Raw genomic sequence first — 5513 nt, 5'->3', positions numbered from 1 at the left:
GAAACGGGAAGGTGTGAGTAGGGGTTTGAGAAAGTTTTGAGCTTCATCTGCCAGTGAGTCCCAGGTCCCCTTCAGCCCACCTCTGACCGTGCCCATGTCCTGCAGATGCTGGCCTGACTGGCCTAAGAGGTTGGGGCACGTGGTGAGTCAGACTAGGTCAAAGCCAAGGAAACCTGCTGGGGAAAAGTCCAGGGACCTGAAGGGGTGGAAGACAGGCCAGAGAGAGGGAGGAGGAAGGGAAGGACACAGGGCAGAGATGGGAGATGCGTGAGTCAGAGGAGGGAAAGGATGGGGGTGGGGGTCGGGGGGTTGTCTCAGTGATAGAATACTGCACGCGTGCGTGCTAACTTGCTCAGTCGTGTCCGACTCTTTGCCACCCCATGGACCATAGCCCGCCAGGCTCCTCTGTCCATGGGGTTCTCCTGGCAAGAATACTGGAGTGGGTTACCATGTCTTTCTCCAGGGGAATCTTCCCCGATCCAAGGGTGGAACCCGAGTCTCTTAAGTCTCCTGCATTGGCAGGCAGGTTTCTTTACCACGAGTACCACCTGGGGAGCCTGGTAGGATAAGACCACCCATTTACTCAGCACTTCCTGTAAAGCAGTGCCCAGTATGTAAATTGCATACTCTGTGTAATTCACACCCACCCCCAGGTGATGACTCTTTCCCAAAGTCTCACAGAGGTCCAGCTGTCCACGTGGCTTTCTCTGAGTGGTCCAAGAAGCAGATAAACTTGGTAAAACTCGAGAGAGCGGAGGGGCTAAGGACTGAGGGCTTCAGCTGGGCAGCCTGGTTCACGCTCAGCCCAGACGCCCACCGTCTTCTCAGCAAGGCAGTCGAAGGCTCTGATGTTTGGTGTGACCTCCTGTAGGTAAGGGATTAGGCTGCTGACCTTAAAGGACCTTTCATAAGGATATTAGAGCATGGAGGACAGCCGCTATCACATGGAAAGTGACACATGTGGGAGGGACCTTGTCTGTTTTCGTTTAGGGAGCAAGGCTGGGGTGCCTCAGTTCCCTTTCCTTTCTGCCCCACCCCCTAACTCCCCCTCTCTGCCTCTCCGTATGTCTCCTCTGCCTCCAATCTCTCTCCTTCTGTGTCCCTCAGTCTCCTTGTGGGGTCTGTGTGGGTTTTTTTTTTTTTGTCTCCATTCTTACCAGGGCCTCTCTGATAAGCACAGTCTCATTCCATCCTCGCAACTGTCTCTCCACCGCCCCTCCCCAAACCACAGTCTGTCACGTGGACCTCTAAATCCCTGCTAATTCTCACTCTATTTTGCTGAGGCTGGCCTGGGCTAAGAGGATTGGAGCATTTGCTAAAGGGGACCAGGATGGGGCCAGAAAACTGGCTGTGGGGAGACCTAGGGGTCAGGATGGCTACAGAAAGCTGCAGAGAAACTGGAGACAGAGGGAACATGTAATTGGTGCAAAGTTACAAAGATGGAGGACCCCAAATGAAGACTTTGTGGACATTGATCCATCTGTGATTGGACCCTTCATTGATGACAAGTTAACCAACTTCTCCACAAACTGACCACTGGAAATCCATGTGTGTGTTCAGTTGCTCAGTCGAGTCCAGCTCTTTGTAACTCCATGGACGGTAGCCCACCAGGCTCCTTTGTCCATGGGATTTTCCAGGCAAGAATACTGAAGTGGCTTGCCATTCCCTTCTCTTGGGGATCTTTCTGACTCAGGGATCAAACCCGCGTGGGTTTGAACCTGTCTGGCAGACAGATTCTTTACCACTGAGCCCCCTGGGTTGGAAATCTATGAGGAAAAAAACAAAAAGAAATCCCTACCTCACACCATACATCCACAATCAGTTCTAGTTGTTTTAAGACCTAAATATGGGAATTAAAACTGTTACGATTTTAGAGAAGAAGACAATATCTTTATGTGATAATGAAAGATATCGTAAACAAAAGGAAAGAGAAAAGCAGTTGGGACTTCCCTGGTGGTCCAGTGGTTAAGAATCCTCCTTGAAATGCAGGGGACTTGGGTTCCATTCCTGGCCAGAGAACTAAGATCCCACATGTTGCAAAGCAATTAAGTCTGCATGCCACAAATACTGAGCCCTCATGCTACAATGGCTGCAAGGAACCAGCGACAATCCCACATGCCCCAACTAAGACCAGATGCAGCCTTTTTAAACACTTTTTAAAAAGCAGTAATGCTAGAGGAGAAAAGAGTAACTCCTGTCTCCACATCCCCCCCTCCTCACCCCCATGTTAGTCGCTCAGTTGTGTCCCATTCTTTGCAACCCCATGGACTGTAGCCTGCCAGACTCCTCTGTCCATGGGATTCTCCAAGGCAAGAATACTGGAGTGGGTTGCCATTTGAAACCCCTGAGCTATATTGAAAACAGCAGACTGAGGATCTCAGACTAATGTTACCTGTAAACTGTTTTCAGCTTGTGACAAAGCAAGTAGACCTTGAACGTCAGCTTTTTAAAAAAATTGTTTTTGGTTGTGCTGGGTCTTCATTGCTGCATAAGCTTTCTCTAGTTTATTGAGGTGGCTTCTCCTGTTACAGAGACCACGCTCTGGGATGTGTAGGTCTTAGTAGCTGTGGCATGTGGGGTCTTCCTGGACCAGGTATTGAACTGGTGTCCCTGGCATTGCAAGGTGGATTCTTAACCACTGGACCACCAGGGACACCCCAAACAGTCAGCTTTTATAAACTTTTATGTCAACTTGAAAATGGGGTCCTATCTTGTAAAAAATCATTTTAAGTTTATTTAAAAATTTTTATTCTATTTTTTTTCAGTATATCAGTGTGCCACTGATGTGAACGAAAGAAAAACACTAATTTATCACAAAAGATAAGGAGAGGCACTGAAATACACAGCATTAAAATCAAGAAAATTCTACTTATAGGAAATACACATGGGAAGAATGTTTGCAATACTTTAACCACCAAAAGAGACAGACATATACATTCAAACAAACTGAGAAAAATGCAGGGGGAGAGGACAGTTTACAAGTGTTCCTAATGTCCAATTAACACCTGAGAAGAGCTTACTTAATTTCTGCAACATTGGAGGCATCAATATTAAAACTACAAAGAAGCCGCAAGAGGCAGATCAGCAAACATGAAAATGTCTCAAATCCTCACCATTCGGGGGGCTGGGCGAATGATGTTGGTCTAGCTTGCACAGAAAGTTCTCATGCAGCGTCCACGAAGCCAGAACACACACGAACTGCCAGTAGCAATTCCACTGACAGCAGTTCCCACGTACATCCCAAATAACCGGGCAGGGATCTTCAGGGCTTCGTGACCCGCAGTGGCCTCACAGTGTCACAGAAATGCCCCCTCCCCAGGCTGGATCAAGGGAGGCGCAGACAGTAACCAGCTGTGAAGACCAAGCCATCACAGCTTCCCGCGTCAGCGTGGGCGCCACGTGCAGACTCACAGCGCCCTGGTCCTCTCTGGCCCCTCGGGGTCTGCAGGACTTTGCGGGGACAGATGACCACGACCCTATAAATTCATGAACTGCCGGGAGCCTAAATCGTTCTTGTCCACAGGGGACACAGAATTCAAGGAAGAGGAGGGTTCAGAAAAGAGCTCCTGGGATGAGAACATCAGGGCACAGTCAGGAAGCGGAAGAGGATCTGGGCAGTAGTTCGAAGCATCGGGGTCCTGAGGCCAGTCCGGGGCGGGGGTTGGAGCAGCCCGGCCGTACACGTGGACGCCCTGTGCCGGGACCCATGTGCCCCGGCCGCAGCTGGAGATGCCAGGCTCGGGTGCTAGGAGCACTTCAGCGGGGCTCGGGGGAGGAGGGCGGCTGTAGAATCCAGGGCCGTCTGGGAAATGGGGGCTTGCAGCTGCGGCAGCACATTCTGGGACGGGGGCAGGAGTCCCGGGGGCCCTCTGGTGTCCGCCCTCGGCCTGTCGTCGCTCCAGACGGGAGCGTTGGGCCCGGCGGTTCTTGAACCACACCTGGAGGGGCAGAGGGGACAGGGAGGAAGGGGTGTGAGAGGCGAGGGGCCGCACGCTATCGCCTCTGCTTGGGAGGGTGAGGCTGTCCAGCTGAGAATCCCGCCTCCGCTCTCCCTTCGCCCCCAGGCCCAATTAGAGGCTCCTGGGGTTCAGGAGGCGGCGGGAAGGGGCGCAGAGGGGAGGGGGGCAGGGCTTGGGCACCCACGGGGCAGGAAGGGGTCTGCCCGACAGGGTCCGCAGGGTCGGAGGCCCTGAGGGCTGGGCACCGGGACACCCCGGGGCGATGGGGGGCGTCAGGCAGGCCGGATGCGGTTGGCCGGGTGATACAGCACCCGGTTGAGGCGGGCGGAGCTCCAGCCCTGGGTCCACAACGGGGAGACCCCTTGCTTGCTGCGGACCCGGGGCAGCCCTGGCCCCTCTGGTCTCGCGGTCCCCACCGGTGGCTCTGGGAGGGTGGAGGGTGGCCCCGGGACGGGGCGGGCTCAGACCTGCACTCTGTGCTCGTCCACGTGGAGCCTGGCCGCCAGGCGCAGGCGGGCCTGGTAGCTCGGGTACTCGTTCTTCAGGAAGGCTTCTTTGAGCGCCTCCAGCTGCTCTTTGCTGTACACCGTGCGCTCCCGCCGCTTTCTCTTTGGGGGCGCTGAGCTTCCCGTGAGGCCTGACCAAGGGAGAAACAGGGTCCGATGAGCCCAGGAACAGCCCCCAGCCCGCCTGGCACCCTCCCCCTCCCTGGCCCAGACCCAGGTGAGCGGGTAGGACTGAGCACCCTCCCCCTCCCTGGACCAGACCCAGGTGAGCGGGTGGGACTCAGGCCCGAGGGCTGGAGGAGAAGCCTAGGGCATCCGGAGTGAGGTTGTTGTTCAGATCCTGGCTGTCCGCCCTCCAGCCCTAACCCCTGCATCTCTCTGGGCCTCAGTGAGCACAGCTTGGAAATGGGCTTGATCTCAGCCCGTGGAGTATTCCAAGGCCCCGGCCTGGGAAGGCAGGCAGGACAGGCTCCTTGGTGACCCTTGGTGCTCTCCCCATCCCCCCACTATCTTTCATCCAAGGAGGGAGCCACCCTGACAGGGGACCCCCGTGGGCCAGGTTCTCTGCTCTTCTCCCCCAATAATGTGATTCCACCCCCAGACTCCACTAAGTCCCAGGAGGCCAGACTCACTCATGATGGACTCGGGTTCTTGCATCCTCCTGCTCTTCTACTGTCGGAGTTTGAGGCTCTGCTCACAGGCCTGGGACAGACATCCCGGTTTTATGCCGTGCCCACCTTAGGCACACCCTAAGGGTCCTGAAACCCACCCTCTCTTGCCCCACCCTCAGCCTCCCTGCCTGGCAAGACAGTGGTTAATAATTGGTTAATCCTTTTATTTGTTGTTGTTGTTCAGTCGCTCAATCGTGTTCAACTCTGAGATCCCATGGACGGCAGTTTGCCAGGCTTTCCTGTCCTTCACTATCTCCAGAGTTTGCTCAAACTCATGTCCATTGAATCTATGCCATCCAACCATCTCATCTTCTGTCATCCGGTTCTCCTTCTGCCCTCAGTCTCTCCGAGCATCTGGGTCTTTTCCAGTGAGTCAG

General features: G+C 54.4%; 1 pseudogene; it reads right to left on the bottom strand.

Annotated features, from left to right (window-relative positions):
- Positions 1-3591: 3591 nt before the first annotated feature.
- Positions 3592-5122, bottom strand: LOC145512913 (tetrapeptide repeat homeobox protein 2-like; annotated as a pseudogene).
- Between the last annotated feature and the right edge of the window lie 391 nt (positions 5123-5513).

This window comes from Giraffa tippelskirchi, chromosome 7 (genome assembly GCF_054371585.1).
Source record: "Giraffa tippelskirchi isolate mGirTip1 chromosome 7, T2T-mGirTip1v1.2.pri, whole genome shotgun sequence".
NCBI lineage: Eukaryota > Metazoa > Chordata > Mammalia > Artiodactyla > Giraffidae > Giraffa > Giraffa tippelskirchi.
This window is presented reverse-complemented; position numbering and strand designations above follow the sequence as displayed.